Source organism: Triturus cristatus, chromosome 2_1 (genome assembly GCF_964204655.1).
Source record: "Triturus cristatus chromosome 2_1, aTriCri1.1, whole genome shotgun sequence".
In the NCBI taxonomy this organism is placed as follows: domain Eukaryota; kingdom Metazoa; phylum Chordata; class Amphibia; order Caudata; family Salamandridae; genus Triturus; species Triturus cristatus.
In genome coordinates, this window is record NC_140581.1 from 390,920,965 (window position 1) to 390,948,936 (window position 27,972).

Consider the following 27,972-nt stretch of genomic DNA (forward strand, 5'->3'; position numbering starts at 1 on the left):
TAACTACCTACTGGCGACTGCCAGTAGGTAATATATAGTGTGTCCCTTTGTATCCTAGTGCTCATGAGGCTTTCTGCAGGACCAAAGTCTTGTGAAGAAACATGTTGACCGGATGAGGCGGGAATGCGCCATAATTTACTACCTACCCATTCTACTAGTTTTTTTTTTAAGCATGTTTATTTAGTTTTGTACATGTATAAAAATCAAATTTATAAAGCGCAGCAAACAACCTGTTAGTCTTGAGGCGCTAGAGATGTTGGCTACTGTGTGCTGGATTTCATTCGAACAGCCAGGTCTGGACTTCTTTCCTGAATTGGTGGAGCGATGCGGCAGTCTTGAGGTGCAGGGGAAGGTTTTCCATGTCCTGGCTGCTAGAGATGTAAAAGAGCGTCCTCTGCTGTTGGTTCGGCGGACCTGTGGAGTGCCTGAGAGGGAAGCCGATCAGAGGGGTCTGGTCAGTTGGTGGAAGGTCCGGTATTTGAGGTATGCTGGTCCTTCGTTGTGTAGAACTTTGTAAGCGTGGGGTCAGCTTCTTGAACTGGCGTCTCTTCTGTTTGGGGAGCCAGTGTATTTTCCTGAGGTGGGGTGTGCCTCCTGCTGGGGAGGTTGAGCCTTGCTGCAGTGTTCTGTATTGCCTGAAGTCTCTTTAGGAGGTGTACCATGATTCCTATATAGTGTTTCCATAGTCCAGCCTGCTGTTAACTAGGGCCTGCGTGACGGTCCTACTAGTGGTGACAAGGAGCCACCTGAATATTTTTCAGAGCATGCAGAAACAGGCGGATGAGACTGCATTGACTTGTTTCTTTTTCTAATTGAAAGTTTGCTGTCCAAGATGATGTTGAGGTTGCGGGTTTGGTGTGTTGGTGCCGGTGGTGGGCTGAGATATGTAGGCCACCGTGCCATGTCCAGGGCGAGGTGTTACCAAAGATGAGGACTTCTGTCTTGAGTTTGAGACAATTTTCTTTCATCCATTCAGCAATGTTTAACGTGCGGGTGTGCAAGTTGGCTCTGGTGGTGGAGGGGGTCTTCGGTCAGTGAGATAAGCTGGGCAGAATAAATCAGTCAAATTGCTGCATATGCAGGTAGAATTATGTCAAGTTTAGCCGGGCATGCAAGAAGGTGGGGCGGGACAGGAAGAAGGGCATGGGATCAAGAATAAAGAGCCATGGCTCTTGACATGTGGCATATTGGTGCATCCAAGCACGCCAAGGCTCTAGGTAAGTTAAAAACCATTGTGCAATGGAATTAATCCCTTCTGACCCACCGGTCTAGAAGAAACAGCCAAGATAAGACTGCTACTAAAATTTAAAGGAGCCCTATCTGGGCCCAAGTCCACAATTGTGTGAGTGAAGGTAGTTTGCTGGTAAGAAAGGGGGCTTCATAGGTTGAATTAAGAGCGTATAGGGGGAGAGGGAAGAGAAAAATGGGAACATCAATGGACTTGGCTAATCAGTGGTCAGCCCATGAGTTCTCACGATGTGTGAAAGATCCCTAGAGGTCCTCAAATTGTGCCAATTTATTGTACAATTTGTAGATTTTTGTTCTTCGAATAATGCCATTTCACGCATCCTTTGTCAGGTTTTAAGTGAGCGAGTAACGGCTGTGCACCTCAAACGCAAAATGCAGACCTTAGCTGCCCCCGAGGCAGCAGGGAGCCAGCGAGAGGTCAGGTGGGATTTGTGAGAGGTCCAATAGATCGTGTAGTATCTCAAGTTCCGATGGGACATGGGCATCATGTGGATCCACACTTGTCGTCAGAAATCCAGTATCGTCTCATTCCCAAAGGATGTGTGTTGTACATCCAGCATGCATAGTTAGGGATGCGCTTGGCTGTGTTTAGTCGTTCCAGTGACCAGTGCCTCCTATGTAGAACCTTGTAGTAACTATTTTAATCTAAATTTCCTTAGTTTCCGGTTCTAGACTCCCAGAATGAGTTTCCAGTCATCTTGAAATTGCGTTTGGAGTCGAACTGTCCACCGGTGTTTCAGGGTGTGGGAAGTGGGTAATGAGAAGAGCGGGTCTAGTGTGGTAGCATGCAGGCCCACTATTTTGCCCTTAAAGAGTTTCCATTTAAGTAGCTTATGCATGATGGGCGATTTGGGGAGTGGAGAGGGGGCTGTTCCTAGGTGAGTCCGAAGGGTATGTGTCAACTATTGATAATTCACTCCTTGGTGGCAGGAAGTCCATATTCCTGGGCAGGGTCACCAAACCTTTTCCATGTATTCTGGGTCAAAAAGGGTTCTATAAAAAATGTATTTAATAACTTTTCCATAGGCACAAACTAATCTTAATGTCCTTCCCCCACCCCCAATTTTTGATAGCAGTATTGCGCCATATAGGGTCCTTTAAGTGTTTGCGTGTATGGAGCTGCAACAATTTTTGGGCCATGGACCAAGCAGAGGCCGAAGCAATTATAATTAGGTTAGTGGTGTCCTGCTCGGTTGGGTAGGTCGTGTAGTTGGGCATCAAGTAATTATGCACGTTTAGGAGATGTAGTTCGATCAGGTCAACGGAGAAGGAACGGTTGATTTGATTTAATCGGGTTTTACCTTTTCTTCAAAGGGCAGATGCAAACATTTCAAAACGTAACGAAAGTACACCACATGTCTTCCGACTTGTCTCTACTTTTAAATGTAACGAAACGCGGATATGCCTGCACAGTGCAAACACCCAAGGTGGTAGCCATGTATGCTCCGGTGCGCTGACTACACGCTGGTCTCGGTCCAGCGCATAGCTTTCGGCCTGACCCCCCCCCCCCCCCCCCCCCCCCGGCTCTTATCCGGAGCCCATAAACTAAGAATTACACTAACTAGGCCCTGCTGTTGGGAGTGTAAATTGGCTTCATGCTCTCTACCAGTGTGCCTGTAAATTCAGTGCCTCCGATTTTCCAATTTGACAGATTGGAAACGGATTAATCGCCACAAAACAACGTTGGAGAGCAGCCGCGGCCTTCTTGCTCCCTCTAGCGCCCGCCTCAGTGTACGCGCACGTGCGCGCGCGAACCTCTCCGAATGTCTATTTTTATCTTTCTTCTCCTTAGAGCTGCTCCTTTATCATCGAATGCTTTCTGGTATTTGTGCGCAGTAGATAGCTTCACGTGTATTGGAGTCTGCAGCACGATTTGCAAGTTATTAAAGAAAATAAATCTGCCTTAAATGTCTTTTTGTATGTATGCAGGGGCGTAGTTTGGTTAGTAAGCTGAGGAGGGGCGTAGTTTGGTTAGTAAGCTGAGGAGGGGGGCGTTGGAGTGAGCATCCGATTTCCCTACATTCATGCGGGTTGAAATACATAATACGAGAAGCGGGTGGGAGGGGGTGCCTTAAGGAGCATTAGGAAGGGGGAGGAATGCGGATTCTGAGGGGTATTATAACTTAATATTTGATGAAATGACCATTTTTAAGGTTTTAAAGCAGTCGAGAGTGTTTGTGCCTGCATGTGTGTATATATAATTCCCAGGTGAAATCCTCCGAACACCTCACCATACTCCACTTGAAGCACCTGTACCCAACTATTTAATGCAGAATACATTTATTAGGAGGACGGGGGTGTTAACGCCACCCCTGAAGCCACGCCCCTTTGTATGTATCAGAACAAATCCAGTTAAACCCATGAAGTCCAATATAGCACGTTCAGTTAAACCCTGCCCTTTGTAATAATGCCCAGGGGAGGGGGAGGTGAGATCACTAAATGTGGCTTCGTACCTCGGTTGTTACAGCCTGACATAGGAGCTAGTCCAGTTTTTACTCCTAATTCTCTTGCAGATGCATGTCCTATCCTGCCTCAGTCTCTACATCAGTTTTTTTTTTTACTCTGAACACGAATACCAGAACAGTACTTTTTAAAACCCATCTATTGACTGAAATAATACATTTATAGCCATCTTTTACTTTTTTGGTTGTTTTAGGACCTTTCCCTACTTCTACAAGCATTTTCTCAAGTAGGAACATTTATTTCTAATCTGAGTGCCATGCCCAGCCAGTAATGGGAAAAGTCCATGAAAGATGAGCACTACATGTCTACCTCTGGATTCTCAGACTTATAAATGTGACATTGGTCAGGAACTAATCTACAGAAAGCTTGCTATAACAGGTACAGCTCTGCACTGCAGGGTAGAAATTGTAGATATCTTGTTCTTGAAGGGTCCTGTTGGCTGGTGTTGATTGGGCCGGTTTCCTCATCTCCATCCCTGGACTAACCAGGTTTTATGTAGCACAGGGTGCAACCTCTTTCTTCTGTCAAGGCATTACGTCCAACTTCAGAACACTCTGGGTTGACCTGTAGGTTTTTTTCGCTGTTTATGTAATTTAGGATCACCCTGTCAGGGTGTCTCCTGTGCACTTGCTAACACAACCACCCACGTACTAGTCACAACTCCTGTGGAAATCAGTGGCCTGCATTGCTATTCTGCATTCAACCACTGCTTATACCAGACATCAAGTAATTACAATGAAAGGAGAACTAAAGAGAATCTATCTTTCAGAACCAAGCCAAAGAATCCGTGGACGGTTTCGCTAAAACTGATACCACTAACAAATCGGGCAGCGTACCAAAAATGTATGCACATTGAGTAAGTCTACTCCCAAAACAGGGTGTTTGACATTAAATACAATTTTCTCAGAAACCCACAGGGAAATTCAAAATATTTAAACTGCTATTGGCTTGTCCTGACCATAAACCCCACTCTGGGCAGATGTCTCAAGGATAAGTTTCCATGACCATCAGAACTGAAGACGAAACGTCAACCACCAAAGCCAAGCGGTTTTTATACATGCATGCACTGCAGTCTGTGCCTATGAGGCCGCAGGAAGGGTCCGAAGCCCAAGCGGGAAAAAAACATCATATCAAACAGTTCCCGTGTCATCTGTTTAATGTCCTTGTGCCCTAATTTACATCGGGAGCTCACAACGCCAGTTTACAGTTTGAATGTCATGAGAACTACCAGGGTTAAAAAAAAATCTAGAATCCGGTGTTATGTACAGGAACACCACACTACACCGTGTGAGTAACTGGAGCTTCACTTTGCATGGAGTGTAACAAGTACAGACCAAGCCGCAGAGGCAACGTGAAGTGAGACTTGGAGCATGTGTTTTTATTTTCCTTGAACTGTTCCCAAGTGACCAGTGCCTGAATCGATCCACAGACCTGCATACCTTTCTTACGTGGGCTTCAGACACTATTTGCAATATATAGGCAAGGATTATGAATTCATGAATGCAAGTGCCCACATCAACACATTTTAGAGGCTTTGGTGATAGAAGCTTCGACTCTTATCTTTCTTCGACCTTCCTTATCGACTATTTTTCACTCCTGGGGTGCTGTTGACATCCTGTACTGTAATTTGATCGGACTACTCTATTTTTGTATACTTACTACACTTCACCTACTAGTTTCCTTACATAATAATCATGGTTCACTAGTAAACACCTGCTCGGCAAAATTCTTGCCCAAAACCATCAGACTTGTATCTTTATTGGTTTCTTGTGACAAAATGGAGACTCTTAAATGTGTGTGCTCAAAGGTTCGTTACAAATGCGATTCAGTCTTTTATTCTTCTGGACTCTAACAACGCCTACTGAAAATCCGAAGCTGTTATGGTGGGCAATTTCTCTGCTGGATGTTGCTTCTGGGCTCCCAATTTAATGGTTGCTGCCTTGCGCAACATCTTTGAAGAGATCGGAGTTGTATTTAGGACGTTTTTTGGGGCCTGGAGAGTTTATTTATTTTTTTATTTCCCCCCCCCCCCCCCCCTCATCAAGATTGCTGTGATGGAATGCTTGTGCTTTTTAACAATGGTTTTATAATGAAGTGTCAGAAGGTTATCGACATTTTTGACTTGCTGGATTGTTAGCTTGAGTACAAAGAGAAATTTTATAAATTTGACAAAGCACTCTATGAATATTGCCTGTACAAATGTATTATGCACGGCATGGAAATAGAACTATTTTATAAAACTAATTTAGCTCTACCGAATTCTTACTTAATATGTTTAGTTTTTCTTGCCCTTTAATCAAAATAGTGTTACATTTTAGTTTTCCAGAGCCTTGTCCAAAATAAATCTTACACTTTGGTCCGTTGTGGAAGCCACAGTTCATTATTTTATGCATCCTGCTTGACTGAGTTTCGTCCAGCGAATAGTCTTTGGTTACTGCAAAACTCATTGTTCACATAAATTCAGTTGGTCATTATTGCATTCGGCAAACCTAATTTGCCCAGATGCGTTGCAGTTTGCTCTCCTTCAAGCTTTCAAAACCATACATACTGCTCAGACTAAATCTCCATACTGCCACCACACTGCCTCATTTAGCCGTTGTGCAGCTTTGTAAATAATGCGAAATGGTTACTTTATGCATTTTGATTCATTAGCCAGGAACAGCGTAAAGTACTATCCATGTCTGGATAAATCCCTCTGGAAGTTTGTCTGTTTACTCCATTGACCCTGGAGCCAATGAGGTCCTGATCACCTGTGTGGCTCCTTGCTTCTGCCTTTACGAGTTAGCGATGTGTCTACTTCGCCGTCCATGTCACTTGGGTACTTGGGCAGCTCCAGACCACAGTCTGAGGGAGCGGGGGAGAAGTCTGCTGGTATGGAGTGCGGTTGCAAACAGCTAGACCGTGCACAGGTTACCTGCTGTAGCCTTGGTCTTTTATTGAGGAGAATCTTGTGTCATACTCCAGGCCTGCGAGTTGAAAGCTGCTTCCTCTTTAAAGCTGTGTGGCGGAGACCCCTGACCCCTCCCCCCCCCTCCCCCCATCCCCACCCCACCACCCCCCTACCACCACTTTTAAAAGGAATGTTTTTGTCCATATAGTAAATTAAGGATTAATAAGTACAACATTTTGTATTGGTGGCATTTGTATCAACTTCACGGACTTGCAAGCAAAACCATTTCCTAGGATTCTTTTTTACAATAGTTTATTTAAAACAATGCGTTTTTTGCTTTTGTGTGTTTTTAAAAAAAATTTTTTTTACACATGAGCTGCTACAGAAATGTGTTCACAGCTACTGTATTGGTAAACACAGCTTAGTAACCAGATGGTGGTAGTATCTAAAGGGACTTGGCATGGAAACTATGGTAATCTGTAGCCCAGGTACTTCAAACTTACAATTTTGACTCAAAACATGTGTCATCTAATTGTTTGATGAAATAAACTTTAATTTTAAATCCGTCCGTGTAGGTGGTCAGACATGTTAAACAAGCATTAAAAATGCAATAGGTCTCGCCTTTGATTAAGTTAAAGCCATTTGCTTTGATATACAATACCATTAGCAAAGCAAATGGCTTTATCTTAATCAAAGGCGAGACCTATTGCATTTTCAATGCTTGTTTAGGTTTCCACTGGTACCTCGGACCGCAGTGACTTTGCATAAATCTATTGGACTTGCTAGGTATTTTCTTTTGCCTTTAAAATGGCCTTTGGCGCGTCAGCCATACGGGCAAAACATGTGTCGGCCGTTCCTGTTCTTTTTTTGATTTGAATAAATACAGAACCAATGAAACCTATAGCCACATCTGGACATTGGGACATTTAGTCCAATAAACTTAACATTAAAACTCGGCATTACCTGTCTTTTCAACAATTTTACTTCACACATTCTGGTTGATTTCTGGGTTGTAACCATAGACAGGTGTGTTGATCCTGAAAAAGTAATTGGGCTTTTGTCTGCTTGTGCGTGAATCAAACCAGCTCACCCCATAATCCCAAAAAAGTTCCTGTTTCCATCAGAATCAAGATTTATGTGGCATTAGCTTGTAGAGAAACAATGGATGGCTTCTCAAGAGAAGTTTTCTTCCTCTGGCAAAAATATCGGGGCAGATGAAAAAAACACAAAATAATAGGAGAGTGGAAAGTAGGAAGTGAGCAGGTAAGTAACCATCAGTGTCACTAAAATTAAAGTGCAAATCTAATGTTTAAAGGGTCAAAAATGGAATTATGTATGAAGTTAGGGACAAGGTGTAGAACAGGGTATAGGAGAGAAGAGCAAATATGGTCATGTGAGGAAAGGAGAAAAGATAAACCAAAGGTTTAGGTAAAGATGTGGAGTACAGGGAGTATACGAATTTCCTAAATAAAATAGCCTGAGATTTTTGAAAAATATTAAAAAAATTAGGACCCTGAGATTAATCACCTCAAGCACCCATATTTAATCACAAAGTGAGTTACCTACAGACTGGAATTATTTTTGCGACTGCATCATTTTCCGCATAATTGTGGATATGCTGCATATGCCACATCTATCAACTACTGCATAATCTGCAGATTTTAACAAAAAATATGTGCTTTAAGCTCAAACGGCGTGCTGTCGCGCAATGGAAGCTTCTTTGCAAAGGTAACATATCTGTTGCTTATTGTTACTGATGAATTTGGGTGTAATTCGTACTAATGGAGTGAAACCTTTGTAGAGTCCGTGTTAACGTGTAAAAATGACTGAATAATGAAGTAATGCTATCACAAAATGTACTGCGTTATGAAACTTAATATGCCATTTCTTGCTGCATAATTCTGTCTACCCTGTCGCATAATTTGGCCCTCATAATTCCGTTGGCCCTCCTCATAATTCCTTTGGCCCATGCTTATAGTCACAGTGTAGAAATAATCCATATCATAACAGACCTAATTTCCCTGCTGAGTTGTTTGTGGTCTGTTTTGCCTACCTGAGACGAGGACAAAATAGTTGTTCAAAAAGCGATGCCACCGTCTCAACGTCATACAGAGCATTCTTCTAGTTAAATTATTCATTTGGCTTTCCAAGTAGGGGGCAGGACAAATCATTAGGGCACTGTAACAGGCCGAAATGGCGAGTCCGAAGGGCCACGTTCCTCCCAGCCTTACCAGCCGCTTCCATGATATTTTGACTGATGTGAACTGACCTATAGTCTGGAATTATATGGCAGGGGATGACCAAATTACCTCCTGGGCCCTCTCTTTTAGATTCCTTATTTAGCGAAAACTCCCTGCCTGACTAGGTAAGGCCTCTAAGCATCACCGGTAAGTAATCAAAGCATTATGTGGCATGTGAGCTAAATCATTTGGCAAGACAAGCAAATTATGCATTGTAATGGGGCACATTTTGTGACGGTGTTACTTTGTAAAAATAAAAAGATTTTATAGTTGTTAACTCTGTCTGGGCTATGATTTAACCCCAGTAGCATCAGTTTAACACCTCAATATAGCAATAATCAACTTGAAGAAGGCTGATCAACCTTTGCGAAAGACCTCGCGCTGCGTGGTAACATGTCTTCGCATTTTCATTAACTTTTGATCTGTTGGAGCTAGAAACACATTTTTTCAAAATCTGCAGATTAGGCTGCAGTTGATACTATGTGGCAAATACAATTCCACAATGATGCGGTAAAAAGTCACTGTCACAGAATTGGATGCTCGCAGCGGCCCTCCCTAAAGTAAGGAATTTGGAAGATATGCCAGGAGATCCACGCCCCTGAAAGGCGGAGTCAACTGTACTCCAGCTCCGATGACCTTCTAGAGGAAACGTCCTTCCTGATCTAGGCTCATTGACTTCTCAAAAACCATAGATCAAGATTGTCCTTGTGGCCAACCATGCCCCCCCACCCGTACGTACTACAGAACTGAACTCCAGCTGTTCCCACCCTGCGGCCTGCCCTAAATGTCCCCGCGCCGCCGCCATGGCAGTTTTCGGTTCAGCATATTTTATCCATAATTGCTGTATTTGGTTCTCGAGTTAGTCCTGCGCTTCCTTGGGGTACATTTAACTCCGCCTTTTTGTAATAGATGATGGGACGCCGGGCCCAATTGTGCGGGGATGGCTGGTCGGCTGCTGCTGCGTGCAAAGCGCCGTGTATGGCGGAGGGAAATGGATGGACTGCGCAGTTCATAACGCGCCGGCCCGTCAGTGGTGAGGGCTTATAGGAATGCGTGTCATTACACTTGAAAACGTATGTGTGGCGCATGCATCACCCACCGCAGAGACATTCATCCTCCCAGGCCCTCATTAAAACAGCGCCCTCATTGAATACGAGATGATGGATTCTGGGCTGTGCGGAATCTTCCTTTCTGTCGCATTAGGATTGACCACTTGCGCAGAAGACAAACTGCAGTGTCTGAAGTAGCTGCAGAGCTAGCTTGGTGTGTTAATTAATGCGGGTGCGTCCTGCGTGCCTTCTGAACATCACGGGTGCAATTTCCAAGTGCTTACATTGCTTTTGCCTGAACCCACGGTCGGTAAAACAAGTTATGTAGAATTGGGTCATAGTTAAGGTTTACATTTGTAGCGCAACGAATCTATGATGTTCTAGTTGTAAACGCTATGAAAGAAAAACTTTGTAGCGCTATGAAGTTAGGAGGTTGCAAGCGCTATGTAACAAACTCATCACCATGTTCCTTTGTAGCTGAGTTTGTGCTATATATGTTACGTGCATGCGTTATCTGAAATGTACTTTGGCACAAAAGGCAAATGTAACTATAACCAGCACATAAACGTGAACACAGAGTGTCTCCAGAAAAGCCATCACAGCGCGATGGAGCCAGAGTTGAAGGAAGCCGCCGTGTGCGCGCTCTCACACATCTGTTGACGGAGCCAGAGTTGAAGGAAGGGGCGGGGGAGCGCATTCCAGGCGGGTGAGCGGACCCTTTGAAGTACGATGCCAAACGGATTGCATGGCGGCACGATGCACGTGATTGTGCGCATGCTCGCCATGCAATCCGCTTTTGGGAGCCCCTTACTAGAGTCTCGCTGAGCGATCGCTTACAAGAAACTGGTCTCGTGTGTAACGAAGTATTTTTTTTTTGGTCCTTATTTTTTATTATTCCTTGCATGCTGCTTCCTCTGTAGTTTCGTTCCTTTAATTAGATCTAGTGGGCGGTTGTTGCTAACTGAAGTCTTTGCAATTAATTTCAGTGTCCTTGTCAAAATGGGGCTTTGGCATGGTTTATATGGAGGGGTGTAATGTAGGGCCCTGCAGTGCCTGAGGTGCAGGGGGCACACACCCTTCAGCCCAAGGCTTATGAATATCTGAGATATGAGCCCCTCTTGGGGCCCCCTGCAACATTTTGCAGGTGGGCCCCATGGTTTTGTTGCACCACTGTTTGTGCCACTGTTCAAGATGTGAGATCTACTTGTAACTGATGTGAAGCACACCTCGGTTATGCTCCAATTCAGAATGTTCGTACAAATAACACTCTATTATCGGTCCTTTGAGATTGCCTCATTTTTATGCTTGATTCACTTTAAAGTGGGGCATTATGAAGAGTACCTTCGTTCTCCTTACTTCTACAGTTAACTCCAGCAGTAAGAGATTGTTTTACATCCCACTGTCCTTGGACTGCTGCCCACTTTGTTAGTAACAAGCATGCTAGTGAACAGACTTAAATATGAAATGGGTTGATACTGCCAGGATGCCTCACACAACGTTAAAACTTTGCTGGTGCATACTGCTTTATGTAGCACTTCCAAGCTTTTTTATTCTCCCTGTTTTTTCTGAAATAATTTCAACACCTTTGTTTTCTCCTCAAGATACCACACTTTGTGCTTGCCTCAATTATCTTTTCAGTTCCCATGCAGAATATTTGTTTTGCTTGGAACGCCTGTCGTTGAAAGACAAGTGTTTTACTACTTTGCAGCGTGGAATTTTAAATCCTCCCTTCGTCACAGACCAAATATTATACTATATTATGGTGGGGCCCATAACACCAACACTCGAACTTCATTGATCCGTTCTCATGGAAGAGATACATTTTCCAAACGCTGACATGAAAGGAATACCTTTTTTACCTAAAGAACTTAATTCACATGAACATACATTAAGTACTTTTATTAAACTCAGAACCTTGAGATATTCCCTCCATTTAGTCGATAGATCAGTTAGTTGAAGTTGGATATTTGGTGACTCAATTCTTTAATCTACATTTAATCTTATTCTAATTTCTTCAAATAAATCACCCGACACGTTTGTTAACCCCTTCCCTGCTCATGACGGAACCACTCCGTCCTGAGCCACGGGTGCCGTGTGCTCATGACGGAGTGGTTCCGTCATGCTGCGGCCGTTGGCGGCTGCTCCGCCCACGCGGCACTGATTCCCCGCCTGTGTGGGCGAACAATGGTAGTGGGCGGAGTCGTGACAGAACCACTCCGTCATGAGCACAGCTCGCCCGTGACTCATGACGGAGTGGTGCTGTCCCGAGCATGGCGGCGCCGTGCTGACCCCAAACCCCCCCAGCGCGGCGGCGGAATTCGTGCCGCGGCGAAGCGGTTAAAATAATAATTTTGTTTATCCAATTACAAATTTAATAAGTCAAACCAAACCACGGAACATCACATTTACCTAATCTGGCAATTAGTCGTCCTCTAAGTCAATCAAGTCTTGCAAAGTCATCAAAAGTCAGGCACTTCAGTCTGTCAAAGATTCAGGAAAACAGCTGTTCAGCAGTGTCACCGTCCGCGTCGGCATTCTCATTAACTCACTATTCTACCATCTTTTATAACTTAATGTCAAGATGTAACAAAAATCATCAGTTTTAGGCAGTCCTGATTGGTGGGTTTGGGGTCGTTCGGTGAAGAGCTCACATAGTCTATTTGGTTAGGTCATCACATTTGCTGGTTCCGGTTTTAAAGACAGTCTTTTGTTTAACAGTCTTGGCAACTCTCCCAGTGCGACCTTGATGGGTACATCTTACATGGGGTCAGGACGAGGCCACTTGTTGCTGGCTGTGGCATAGGCACACTTCACCCGAAACCTCGTGGAACGGTGACTAGGGCCGTCATGTCGAAGTCAGCCATCTTTACAAAGGCCCAAGTCAGTCAACTTAAGCAAAACAAACACAAAACGTAATTAAAACATTGAAATGGCTAATAAAATGTTAAACCCTCACTAATTCCCTTATGTGTATGTAATTATCTAGCACGATAGCAACATTCAAAGCGTTTATATTCACCCAATGATGTCATCTGGTGCAACATACAATTGCGTCACAAAAGCAACATGTATCATGCAATATTCGAATTTTCTACCATTAATATGCGTACATACATTTGTATACTAATTATTTCAGCCATGCAAATCCCATGTGTAATTCTTTCATTAATACAGTTGATTAGATATCACTGCAAACAGATTAATAATATTACAATTAATAGATTATTCGGATTAATATAAACATACAGAAATGGGGGGGGGGGTATACAAAATGTTGTACTACCTGCTCCATCACACCATGTGTCATGTCCCCATCCAATTCACAATTGGTTTGGTTTTCTAGTCCTAGTTAGCAGTTGCATGCTTTGTGCTTATTTACTTAACACTTTCATCCCACCCCCATTCTTATTAACTTGTGAAGTTTATCAACCCCTTCCTGTGCACTGCCAGTCATTGTAATGCCTTTGTAGTTCTCGCCTACTAGATAGTGGTAGCTGTATGGTTCAGAAGATCTCTTGTGAACTTTATGTTAATGCTTCTTACTCAATAACTTTCCTTGTCCTGTCTTGTTTGCCATTCTCCTCACAACCTCTGTACCATTCTTTGGCTGATTGTATCTGTCCACTACTCCCTGCTTAATTAACTTCTTTTTTGTCTTCCATTTCTTTCCTTGTGTGCTTTTTGCCCCTGCATGCACCCTGTCCCCATGCTGCTTTCTCCTTCATGCACTACTCCACATGCAAAACAGCCTCTGAACCCCAGGTTGTTCTTGTCTCTTCACCAATAATCACCCCGGCCCCCTGCATTCATGTTGCTCTTTCGAGTGCTGCCCCACTCCAAAGCACCCCGCATGCCCCGTTGCTCTCCTTTTGCTTATCCCCCTCAAAACACCCTTGCCCTCACGCTCATTGTTGCATCCCCTCCGACTTCCCCTGAGCCAGAGTACCATACTTTCTTCATAGTGTGCATCCCCTCATGTGAACCCTGCCCCAAACTGCATTAGCAAAGCTAGTAAGTCTAAAGGGCGTGACCTATTGGCTTTGACAATGCCTGTTTTTTAGGGCTAGGAGGGTTCTGGCTACTGACCACTTTAGTTCATCAGACCTCATGTCAAAACCTCTTCAAAATAGTAAAATAACAGGCTTTGAAAAATCAAATGTTACCAGACCTGAAGGTATTGTGACTTGAATCTACTCGACTTAACCGTAATGCGCTTGACCAATAAACTTGCCTTTAGTTGAATGATACTCTGCCAATATTCTTTTATTTCAGAATCTAATTTTTCTTTATTATCACACAAGCAACTTACTGTGTAAATTCAGCATTATTGCTGTACAAAAAACCTTGGATTCAATAGACTGAACTATCTAGCCCACAAACAGAAGGGAGGCGAGGAAATGCGTTGGCTGGGCTAATGTGCAATTTTGTTTGATCTAAAACTCAAAAGTGGATTTGAGCTTGCATACAAGACTCCCGAGGATTTCATCGAACTTTCATTCAAAACATACGTGGACACTGCATTTCATGGAACTTTTCCTAATCCTCCAAATCCATCTATATTTATGATACACTGTACACTCCTTTTCAGTTGTTTTGGTTGGTATTTGATGGTTTATGGCTCCTAAGCAGTGTGCTCACAAAGTTGAGCATAGGCAGGACACACAAAAATATAATAATACATTAGTGCGATATCTAATGGTCCACACTGCTATTGCATAGTTTGTGGGTATACACTTGAGTTTGTAAATCTATGTTGGCAAATGGGCTTGTTTCCCTATCCTAGTGAAAAACTGAAGAGGCAACAGCCCGTGTGAAACAAACTTACTCAAACTAGTGGCTGAGGTGTTTTGCTAGGTAGGAAAAAAAATTAGACTAAGTGTTTTCCTTAATTGTAAGGGTGGGAGTTTATGTTTTTTTGCACCACACCCCAATAGTTTTAGAACTGGTCTCTAAATTCTTCTTCTCCTCCATAAAACCCATCTACACGGATCTTAAGGCTATTGGGGGTCCTAACTAGTAAACCTGCGTCGTCTGTGTAAAGAAGCACAGGCAGTGGCCTATTCTTTACTGCTGGCACATTTCCCCAACTTCCAGAAGGACAGTCTCTAATTTATTAATATACATTAAAAAGAGAATAGGGGCCAGGACACAGCCCTGACTGACTCCGCATTTTAGTCTGAATCTGTGCACTCACTTATCCCTGAGGCAGAAAGATTGAAACTTAAAGCCCGCAGGAAGTGCACCACCCCTCCTCCCCATGAAGGTCAGCAAGTCCTAAAGCTTTGCTCTTTCAACACTATCAAACGTGCTGGAGTTGTCCATAAAAGCAAGATAAATGGAACTGCGTTTGGCTAATGCATTGGCTAACCAGAAGATGCAGGTAGACCTTGTTATATCGTCAAGTCTGAGAACCGTGCTACACCTCAGACAGGATGCTATTGGAGATCCAAGTTACCAATCTAAAATGATTTGTCCCACTAATTTAACCGAAGAGTAACTGAGGAATAAGACGATAACAGGATGGGTCCTGCAGATTCCCTTTTATTGAACACTGGTATCAGTAATCTGTCTGCCAGGCATAGGAAAATTAGCCTCACCGGAATGGGTAAACATTTTGTGAGCAGGGGTGCCCAGAATTCAAAACTGCCCTTATAAAGGTCCATAGGGACACCACCAGGGCCAGGTTTATCAGATGGACTCCTCACAATGGCAGTTATTACCTTTTCCAAAGAAATTGAGAGGTTAATAGAATATCAGGTCAGGATCAACCTATACTGACCCACAGTCCACAGAACAATCTATCCTAGTGAAGTGAGACACCGAGGCCTCTGTGGCAATGTTACAATTCAATGCGGACTTGGGGGAAATCAGACTGGTAATAGTTAACAATATTCCAGAAAGTCCTAGTATCTTTGGACAGTCAAGCACGGGCTAAGTTTCCCCCCTTTCCTCATAGCCAAAGACTTTATATTCCTTCTTGCATATTGCACTTTAATCTCTTTTCCTTGGGTATTTGCTTATTGCGAAATGCAACTTTCTGCTTGCCCATTTCCATGCTTTGTTAAACCAAGGGGCACCCATAGGCTCGTGTAGCCATACTTTAAAAAAAAAAATAAATAAATAAATCTTCGTAGCATCTCCAAGGGACTCAAAAAAGCAACTGTAGTCTCAACCCCATCCTCACTAGAGAGGCAGGTAAAAATGGTATGTAAGTTGCTTGATATAAGTTTACAAAAGACTAGGAGTATATTAGTATTATTCCAAAACTTAATCAAATGGTTGATAGCCAATAATAGAGTGGCCTGCCATTAACTCACGCCTAGCTTTCCTTAGGACAAGAAGCGAAATAGTGAGGGGTTATGGTCACTAGAAAATGGCATGAACCCCCTCCTCGAATCTGATTAAGTTCCTTGTAACAAAAACATAGTCTATTATAGAACATTGGCCCCTGCCAATAAACATAGCTAACTTTGTGTCGCCAGACGCCCAAGACCTCAAAGGCATTACATAAGTTATGACTGGTTAACAGAAAAGCACAGAGCCCCTGGCATCACAGTTCTGGACTGGTGGAGTTCCTTCATCCAATGCCACCAAATAAACTTGGATGAGGGAAGTTCTCTTATTTAATGCCTCTACGTTAACTTGAAGAGTGGTAGTTGCTCCACGTGATGCTTCCAGTTGTTCCTGGTCCCGGCTGGTTATCCCATTCTGTATAATCTCAGCATCACTGCTCCCTTGTCTTAGGTTTAACGTAGTCCATGCCGGGTTCCTTTCCTTCTCTTTATACTCTATATTAATGCTTGTTCTTAGTATTCTACTTGTTTCAGGCTTAAAAGAGCACCGACTCCAATCACTGGGGTTCTACAGGGCATTCAGTATAGCGCACAGTTGCAGGGTACAGCTGGATTAACAGCAATTAGCTCTCAGGCATTCAATGTGCTAAGCAGAGTAGGGCTGTGAAAGATTGAGGACGTGAGGCAATCCATTCAATTGTTCTCTGCCTCCCACACCAACACTGCCAATTGTCAAACCCTCCACTCCACTGCTCCCCGTGAGGAGGCGCTTAAAAGGTGCCAGTGTAGTGCAAGAACAGCCTGTGACCCCCCCAGCTTATACCTCTTGCCGTAGAGCAACAATGTTGCCAGGTGAAGGTTCAAGCATTCGGGCTTCTATTTTTCCCGGGCGTTTTTATCCTAGTTTCTATCGCTTCTAAGAATTGCAATAACTGTGATTCCCTAACTACTGATATATTTTGAGATATTTGTGCGGTTTATTTACAAGCTAGCTGAATCTTGTGTTGGAAAAAGCATATCCTACAGCCTTTCATTTCACACTCCCTGTACCACAGCATGATTGGCAGACCGTTTACGTTTCTTTCTCCCACTTTAAAGTTGATTTTGTAAACGCCACTTTTGGGGATAAAATAAGCAGAGGTTTGTAAAGATATAATAATGACATGTGACCTCTTTGAACACACAGCAAATACTCAAGATAAAAACTAGATGTTCGAGGCATACGAGCTGCAGATTACACACTTTTGCATAGATCGCCATCTGGTGTTGGGCCCGGATGTTTGCAGTTTGTTTTTCCTCTTGGAAAGTCTTTCGAAGTCATGAGGTCGGTGACTCCTTCCTTAGGATTGTATTGCGCATGGGCTTCGGCTCCATCCTCAGATTGTTTTTTCTGCCATCGGGCTCTGATGTAATACTTCGCGCTCCGGTTCCGAACATTTCCAGTTAGACGATCAAAGCGGAATCCTCGCTCATCGCGGTATTGTCCAGATCTCCTCAATCACCTTCTCTTCGATACATCTTCGATTCCAGTCGTCGACTGCGGCCTTTGGGCCTACCCAAGCTCCGGTCCCGGCTGATGGAAAGAACTCCTTTCAAGAAGTGCCCTTGATGTGGGTCCAAATTCCCCCACACCGATCTTCATGAGGTGTGCAACCTCTGCCTCTCCCCTGAACACTAGGCTCGAGACTATCCGGCCTGCAAGTCTTTCAGATCCAAAAAGACTATGAGACCGAAGGGCCAGACGAAACATGGCGCACTCCTCGACCTCTGTTCCAGTCGACATATTCGGGGACGACGTCGAAGATCCGGGACAGCAGCACACCGAAGAGGACCTAGTCAGTGCTTCTGAAGCCGACTAGTCAGATGTATGTATTTAATGCTTATTAAGCACAACTGTCACCCGAAAGGGTATCCTGGCGCTGATGTGGAGGACATCACCCCGGCTCAGAGGGTCGTGAGTACTATACCCCCTCCCGCGCCCACACCCAAAAAGCCTACGGTCACGCCTTCGCCTCCGGGCCTAGGCAAGACCAGAGACACTGCTTCAAACTCCCCACCTTCGGGCCCGGTGAAGAAGCCAAATAAGCTTTCCGGCGGCTCGGGCTCGAGCCAGCCCTCCAGTGGTGCCGAGAAACACACTTCGGCACCGAAAAAGAGACCAGCCTCTACCTCGACACCGAGCTCCGCACCAAAGTCCTCTGTGTCGAAACCCAGCCTTTCGGTACCGACCAAACCCCATAAGGCCCTCGGCACTGACACTTCTACGCCGAAGCCCACCTCGGCGCCAGCCAAGAAGTCTGAGGTTCCCAAGCCCAGTGCTAAGCACGGCACGGACTAGCCTAAAAAGTCATCGCCCCCGAAACCTACGGCGCAGACGGAACAAACATTGGCATAGGAACAGTTTACACCGGATCCCTTGCAAAAGACTCTTACCAAGGATCCAAAAACTGGACATTTGGCACTCTTCTAAAAAGAGACATTTGGACAAACCGGCTCCGCCTCCACCTCCAAAGAGGAAGGACTCTGCTACCTCCCCTTTCAGAATGCCATCCCCACCTCCTCCACCTCCTTCACCCTCTCCGCCTTCTCCACCCCCACCTCATCGCTCCCCGGCCCAGTCTCCAGACGATGATGATCAGGGGGACCCATATTACGATCCAGCGGATGTGCCCCAAGACCCCACACCTACAGGATCCCCAGACCCATGGGACAACTTCAATAATCCAGACATTCCAGACGTCCCACAAGATGACCTTTACCCTTCCAGGCCATCGCCACCGGAAGACTCATTAGGTTTCCACCACCTACTTCAGAGGGCGGCACATTATCACTGGGTAGAGCTACACACTGACCCAGTAGAGGAGGATTTCCTCCTCGACACCTTTGATACCGCACATAGGTCTACCTCCATACTACCTATGCTCAAGGGGGTGATAAAACATGCGCCAGGGATTTTTAAGGACCCAGTCAGGGCTAGGCTCATTAACCCACGCACAGAGAAAGTACAAAGCTGCCCCCACAGATCCTGCCTATATCAAAGGGTCAGCGCCACTGGATTCCCTAGTGGTTTCCACTGCACGGAAGAGGTTAAACTCCCAGGCGTCAGGCGAAGCACCACCACCTGACAAAGTCAAAGCTACTGGACGCGTCAGGAAAGCGCACTGCGTCACAGGCAGCCAATATGTGGCATATCGCCAACACTCAAGCGCTATTGGCCAGATACGATAGAGCGCATTATGATGAATTGGAAACCATAATGCACCATCTCCCAGAAAGATACCAAAATAGGGCCAATGAATTAATTCAAGAGGGTAAGACTATTACTAACCCCTCCATACGCTGTGCCTTAGACGCAGCAGACACAGCCTCCAGGGCCATTAACACTAGCGTCCTCCTCCGTCGCCATGCTTGGCTGAGAGTATCAGGCTTCAAACCTGAGGTACAGGCCTCCATCCTAAATCATCCCTTTGACCAAGAACACCTATTAGGCCCAAAGGTAGATGAGGCCCTTGAGAAAAGGAAGGATACGGTGAAATCTATGGGAGCCCTGCAGTCGCACCCTCCAAGGCGCTCCTTTCGCCGCTCTTCCTTTCGGGATATGGCTAGAGGCTACTCCTCATAGCGCGTCCACTTCCTACAAATCCCCTGCTCAGTTTACCTTCACAAGGGGTTATCAAAGAGGCGGCTATAGAGGCAATAACAATAAAGGCAGAGGCAAAACAAATGCCGCCGGCTCTGCCACACCGCCTACCCAATAACTTCCCCCTGCTCCCTCCAGACCATCCCACTCCGGTCGGGGGCAGGCTACAAAATTTCATTCAGGTCTGGGAGACAATCACCTCAGACAAATGGGTGACCCAAATTATTCGCTCAGGGTACTGCCTAGAATTGACATCTACCCCCCCCCAAACATTCCACCCAGGAAACGCCCAATGTCACAAGAACATTCCACATTACCTCCTGTTTTAGTAATCTCCCTCCTACAAAAACAGTCACTAGAACAAGTTCCCGCCAATCAGCAAAATTTAGGGGTCTACTCCCTATATTTTCTGATACCAAAAAGAGACTAGACCCTACGACCTATTCTAGATCACCGGCCTCTAAACACATACATACATTCGGACCATTTTCACATGGTAACACTTCAGCAGGTACTTCCGCTCCTCTCCCAGAACGACTTTCTCACCACACTGGACTTGAAAGACGCATACTTCCACATTCCGGTACACCATGCTCACAGAAAGTACCTCAGATTTGTAGTGGACGGGCAACACTACCAGTTCAAGGTGCTCCCATTCGGGGTCACAACAGCACCAAGGGTATTCACCAAGTGCCTAGCGGTAGTGGCGGCACACCTCAGAAGACAGCACATTCACGTCTTCCAATATTTGGACGACTGGCTGATAAAAGCAACGTCCTACAACCAATGTGTACACCACACTGCCACTATAATCCAACTACTTCACCAGCTAGGCTTCACGGTGAACCACCAAAAGTCCCAGCTAACACCATCCCACATAAAGCAATACCTTGGTGCCACCATAGACGCCTCAAAAGCCATAGCCTACCCCAATCCTGCCAGGATTGCAAGCGTTCAGGCTTTGCGTCAAAGATTCATAGCTCAACACTCTCTTCCAGCAAGAGTGTTTATGCAACTGATAGCGATGATGGCCTCTTGCGTGAGGCACTATGAAAATGCAAGACTACAGATGCGTCCACTCCAAGAGTGCTTAGCGCGCCAATGGAACCAGGCCCAGGGGCAACTGACAGATCTGGTGTTGGTAGACTGTCGCACCCATCGATCTCTGCAGTGGTGGAACACCACAAATCTTTTCAGAGGTCGACCGTTCCTGGACCCGGTTCCACAAATAATACTAACAGACGCATCGCTCTCCGGCTGGGGGAGCTCATCTATTACACCTCACAGTGCAGGGCACATGGACGCCGCAACAAAAGTTACTCCATATCAACCATCTGGAGTTACTGGCAATCTTTCTAGCCCTAAAATCCTTTCAAACACAGATTTTAGGCAAGGCAGTCCTCATTCGCACAGACAACATGACGGCCATGTACTACATTCAAAAACAAGGCAGCACACACACTCCATAGCACAGAGCATATGGAGATGGGCAATTCCACACAAAATGTTTCTCCTAGCCCAACATGTCCCAGGAGTCCAAAACACCATGGCAGATCTGCTCAGCAGACAGACGCAGCAGATCCACGAGTGGGAACTTCACCCACAGGTTCTTCACCCGTTCTTTCAAATGTGGGGGCATCCACGGATAGACCTCTTCGCCACCCACGAAAACAAAAAATGCCCAAGCTTCGTCGCCAGATACCCACACCCATTGTCCAAAGGCAATGCGATATGGATGAACTGGTCAGGCAAATTTGCGTATGCCTTTCCACCTCTCCCACTAATTCAATTAGTGGTGCGAAAGCTACAACAGCATTCTCTCACACTGATCCTAGTAGCTCCAACGTGAGCCAGACAACCATGGTACACCACGCTGCTGGAACTCTCGGTAGTACCACACCAAAAGCTACACCTCTCACCATGCCTCCTAACCCAGAACCATGGAGAGATCAGACACCCGGACCAAGCTCAGCTCAACCTTGCGATCTGGCTCCGGAGATCCTAGAATTCGGATAACTTAACCTTCCTCCTGACTGTATGAACGTCAGAGAAGCTAGACGCCCTACCACTAGAGCCTGCTACACTGCCACGTGGAAAAGATTTGTTGTTTATTGCCATAACACAATCAATTCTCTAGACTTATCTATACAGCACATCATATGCTACTTGTTCCATCTACAAAGGTGTAACCTAGCATATACAGCCATTCGGCTACACCTTGCAGCAATTGCCGCTTACCTACAGAACAGACAGCACCCATCACTTTTCAGAGTGCCTGCCATTAAAGCCTTCATGGAAGGTCTGAAACTAATAATACCCCCCCAGAGTACCACCCTCACCTGTGTGGAACTTAAATATAGTTCTCACAAGGCTAATGGGACCGCCCTTCGAACCTTTGCATAAATGCGAACTGCAATTTCTCACATGGAAAGCAGCCTTTCTTGTAGCCATCACTTCCCTTAGAAGGGTCAGTGAGATACAAGCACTTACTATACAAGAACATTTTCTCCAAATGCACCAGAACAAAGTTGTTCTCCGTACCAACCCAAAATTCCTACCCAAAGTCATTCCCCCTTTTATCTAAACCAATCGGTTAAATTACCGGTATTTTTCTCGCAACCTCAAACTGTTGCAGAAAGGGCTCTACACACGCTAGATGTTAAACAGGCCTTACTTTACTATATCCAGAGAACACAACCTTTCAGAAAGACCAAACTACTATTTGTCTCTTTCTCTCCACCACACAAAGGCAACCCCATCTCAAAATCGGGGATAGCTAGGTGGATTGTAAAATGCATACAGATTTGCTACCACAAAGCAAAACGAACACTATCTGTTCCCCCTAAAGCCCACTCTACACGAAAGATAGGGGATTCTATGGCTTTTCTAGGGAACATCCCATTAGATATCTGCAAAGCAGCTACATGGTCAACACCACACCACACACTTTCACTAAACATTACTGTGTAGATGTGCAAACCAAGCAACAAGCTAGTGTGGGCCAGGCTGTACTAAAAACACTATTTCAAACCACTGCAACAGATACTGGTGGTCGCCGCTAAGGTTGGGAACTGCTATATAGTCTATGCAAAAGTGTGTAATCTGCAGCTCATATGCCTCGAACAGAATATGCTACTTACCAGTATGCATATGTTCTTGGCATGTAGAGCTGCAGATCTACACACGCCCACCCGCCTCCCCGGCTACCTGTATCTGTTCCAGTCTATCCTATTTAGATACAACACACATGGGTTTCTTCACTGTCATTACTACGCTCCATCTTTCCCTGTTGGCGAAAAAATCTGAGGATCGAGCCGAAGCCCATGCGCAATACGATCCAAGGGAGGAGTCACCGACCTCGTGACTTCCAAAGATTTTCCAAGAGGAAAAACAAACTGCAAACATCTGGGCCCAACACCAGATGGCGATTTATGCAAAAGTGTGTAGATCTGCAGCTCTACATGCCAAGAACAGATGCATACTGGTAAGTAGCATATTCCTTCAAGGTGTTCATTCACTTTCTAAATGACCAGAACACCTTCTTTGCCAGCTCCAGCTTTCACGCCAGAACGGGCCAGTAGGCCCTTAAAATAGCTCGCCAAAGATGAAATCTGACTTGCCACGGCAAGTACATTTTATACTTTAGTACTTTTGTAGACTTTAGGTCAGCCCCCCTCTTCTCGCCTTTGTTTTTCAGGGAATGCCATTTCGAGAATTGGACTGTCGGAAATGGCATTTTGTGAATGGTTCCATTGTTCCATTTGTGTTTCCAGTAAGTTTTGATAGTGAAGCATCAAGTTGTCTTGATATACTGCAGGAGCTACATGATGTGTGTTCAGCCTGTAATTGCTGGCCACTAAATTTCTTATTTACCTTGCAGGCACATCTTTTATGTATGGTGATAATTTGACTAGGAAGTTAGTGCTGTGTTGTGTAGTGTTTTAATGCCTTAGCACGGCGGTACTCAATTTGCGGCCCGCCAGGTCAATCCATGCGGCCCCCATGAAAAACAGCAGGCACGTACTAGACACCATTTTCTCACCCGGAGCCGCTGCCCCCCCTCCCCCCCCCCCCGCCCGCACCTGCCTCTCTGTCACTTGCTCACCCTGCCTTTGAGAGCATTTTCTGTGCTGCCTGTGCATGCTGCTCACAATGTGGCTTCTTTAATCAGGGCCGTGTTTAGCACTGGTGGCGCCCTGTGCGACAATGTTTGTTGGTGCCCCCCAATGACCACATCCACCACGGATTCTCTCACTAGCACCCTTTAACAGTGACCAAATCTCCATAACCACGGTCTCTCAGATACATTGAATTAGTTATATAGCGCCACTCATACCAGTGTAGGGTGTCAGCACTTTGCATCACACACACATTACACAGACACAATCAATCATACGTGTATAAATCAGTGTACAGGAAATGTTACATAAGCCAAAGGACTAAGGAGCTTATTTATGAACCCTTGTGTCACTTTTGCGCTGCCAGTGCGTCACTTTTTGTGAAGCACCAGCAGCATAAACAATGCACCATGTTGCATCATATTTACAAAGTGCCGCATCTAGGTAGATGCGTCACTTTGTAAACCCCTGCGCCACATTATACCTGCACCAGGTATAATGTATGCAGGGTGGGCGTTCTGGCGCAAGTTAGCCTCGTTGAAGTGACGCAATGAAATCTGAGATTTCACTGTCACTTCTAGGACGCAAATGCGTCAATATCTTATGCTTGCCTCACAGCAGGCCTAAGACTGACGCAGGAACATTTGAATTGGGACTTGCGAATGTGAAAATGACCCATTGATGGAGTTGCGTCACTTGTGACACTCCAGCAATGCGTCATTTTTGCGCCTACAGATACGTCCAACATACTGACATATCTGTATCTCCTTGCGACATGATGCATCTTACTGTAAATTGGACGCATCCAGCACGTCGCAAGGCGGGTGCAATGAAAAGTGATGCATTGCTGTTTTCATGCAGTGATGTGTCACTTTTCATAAACGAGGACCTAAGTGTAGGAGTCACATGTCCTCCATACTGGTAGGCAGTATAGTTTAGGAGTGCTTGGTGTGGAGAAGCACAAACTCAAGAGTCGAAAAAGACAGCATAGTTGAGTTTTCTTTAATAATAAGAATTTATTTCTAGCCAAATTAACCCTTTATGCAACATTAATCAATGTTCTAATGTATACTTTGCAGTGGGTATGCAGTCCTATGATGAAAGTTAATAGCTCACTGTTGAATATTAGGACTAAGTTATAAATTGCAAGTAACAAAAGGAGGTATTTTTCTAAAAGCAGTAACCTGTTGATCTGTTTACATTATATGCACTCTGTAATCTACTTGGTACACGTTCTTTGCAGCAGGGATATTAACCCTCTGCACTAACTTCATAGGTCAAAACCTCAACTTATCAAAATGCTGATCTCTCTCCAGGAAAATAATTAATCACACAAGTTTTCTTGACATTTTTGTGAGGCCTGGTAATTGCCGGAGGAAAGAGAGGCTGCAGCAGGTGCTTGAAAAACATACTAAACTTGCAAACACGGCGCCCCCAGGAAGCCAGCACCCGGTGCAGTAGCACCAGTCGCACAGTTTTAAATCCGGCCCCGTCTTTAATGTCTCAATTGGTGCTGCTAAATCAGCGGTCTTTGTAATTAAATTTTGTTTTTATGACCCCCGGGTTAGGTTTCAGCCAAGCCAGTCCTTTCCTTGCTCACTCAGTGCCCGCACATGGTGTAACCAAATTAAACAAGCATTGACATAGCTAGACGCCTTTGGGACCTTATGCAGCAGGTCCCAAAAGAGAAACCTGTTGGCTATTCATTCCACTAATTTAAAATAAAGAAATAATGTACCCACGTTAGTGCAGGCTCAGTAGTTTTGTTGCTTTTGTAGAGATACGAGAGTACAAAATGGCCAAAATAGTCAAGCTTTAATGTGTTCTTGCTAGTTAAACATTTCGTAAACTTGATTTACACATGCCAACGTGTTGGGTACTTGGAAAGTCTAGCATTGGCACAGTTTAACTATGTTGTTCTAAAAAGCAGCGCGGGAATGTTGAGTGGCTGTGACAGGGCTGCTTACGCCTTCCGTGGTATGGCTGATGTGTCAGACTGACATCAGTAGATAATGCATTGCTTCATTTGCAGACTGGGAGTTTAGACTCAGCCAGTGTCAAGAACGTAGTAATTGCTTCAGCTTCGTCTTGGTTTGGCATCTCTTTGGCGATGAGAAGAGCCTTAAGGGCCACTTCATAAGCTTTGGACACATCACTGAGCAGAAAGTGGAGCATTGCCAGTGCGTGCCACCTTGGCACTGTCTTGCTTCAAAACCTGCTCGCTGACCTCCCAGATCTGTTAGCATCTTCACGGCTTCAGCCGCCTGAGCCTCCTCTATACACTCCTCCTCTGCACACTGTATCGTGGGAATTCTGCGAGCGGCCCTAGAGCATCTTGCTGAAGTGCGCATGCCAGACTGTGACCTCAGCATAAAATGAATCCGCAATGTTGTCCTTCCTCTGTCGCAGGAAGATGTTAGGCATGTGGAAGTAGTCTGGAGCAGTGTGGATGTTGCCGGCGCCATAGGCGCAGCTGCCTCAATAGATGTCGTTGGCCAAGTGTCGAAGGGCCTCCACCATGTTTCCCTTGGAGAAAGAGTAGCGTGCCGTGAATGCGGTGCATCTTGTCCAGCAATGTAGGACTGCAATCGGGGTTATTGAGTCCAGTCAGCGTGCAAGAGGTATTACTCGGCCTGCAAGAAGTGGCCCATCCTGGTGCTGGTCTTGGCGAGCAGCAGGTAGGTGGGCACCAGCTGCAGGGAGCACAGGCCATGGACCGCGATACTGAAGCGCAGGGCGTGCATAGCGGCAGGCAGAGCCTGACTGTACCGCCTGGAAACAAGCAACCGCTCGGCCGCTTGGCGCCTGATCTGTAAGCTCTTCTCGGCGCTACGCTGCCGCTCTGTCTCGCTGCAGAGCACGGGCTACGCAACAGCACGCGTAGGCTGCAGAGCTGCGGGTGGACGCTTTCGACGTCGCTGCGCTGATGCTCCGTCGAGCAGTAGTAGGTTACCAGGCAGTCTGGGCTCTGCAGGAATGCCAGGGCCTGGATTAACTCACAGGAGACGCACCCCTTTGGGATTAGAGAGTGGGTTGACGCTCAGCATCTTACTCAGCTGTCTGGGTCTTTCACACTGGCTTGGTGTTAAAAGCGCTCCTTGTTTACAAGACGCCAGGCTCCGTTACCAAGGCAAAGAGTGAAGTCATTTCCTGGAAAACGTTTAGGCGCTCCTAGAGTACGAAACTGGAACCACGTCACTGAACTTCCCCCCCCCCTTTTTTTTTTTTTTTAACTTCCTTGATCAGTCATTAGAGATTTAAACTATGTGCGTGGAACCTGTAATTAACTTATTGGATTGAAATATCAAACCAAAGAAAGGAGCCCTGGACGTTTGATAAAATAGCAACAAAAAACAAGCGCTGAAAGACCAGCGCGGCCCCGCGGCTGCGAAAGTTAAAGCGACCGCAGCATTTTACCTTACGAGAGCAAGCAGCGGCGGGCACGATAATTGCTAACAGATGGCGCCACTGCTCGCTCCTGCAAGGGAAACGCCATAGATGCATGAGTTCTAATAAGAAACACAGCAAAACATGCACGAGTTTCAACAAAAGCCCGGAGTGATTCCAAGAGGTCACTCCAAAGCAGCGCTTGCGCGTTGCATAGGCAAGACCTATTAAAAAGAGGATCCAGCAATGTCCTAATGTCGATCCCTGGGCTGCGACTAGCCTTTTGTTTTATGGCACTGCTGTACATGAGGTACCTACAGGCTCACTGTTGACAAGTTGTGCTAGGAAATTTTACAGGTGGAATTGGGATGGGGGATGCAGTTTACACACCACGTTATGCCTCGGAAGCAGCCAGATATGTATAAATCCCAGCTAGCTCCCATTTCTTACATGCAATTCAACTTGCTTTGTGCATTACTCAAAGCGTATTCATTTATAGTCATGGCACAGATGTTGCATCAGGTCCTTTATGCTGCAGAATTGAACAGCAAATAGTTATTGGTTTTGGCACTCACTAGGTAGGCGGAGGGGACCGCGTGTACAAAGATGAATGGGCAGAGGCAGAATGAGATGGTAGAGGTAAG

At 45.4% G+C, this 27,972-nt stretch overlaps 1 protein-coding gene and 1 pseudogene across 1 annotated transcript in view; one reads left to right on the forward strand and one right to left on the reverse strand.

Annotated features, from left to right (window-relative positions):
- Positions 1-27,972, forward strand: part of ZSWIM6 (zinc finger SWIM-type containing 6) — a 528,445-nt gene that overhangs the window by 124,730 nt on the left and 375,743 nt on the right. The window lies entirely within an intron of this gene.
- On the reverse strand, positions 25,964-26,988 carry LOC146865358 (zinc finger MYND domain-containing protein 12 pseudogene; annotated as a pseudogene).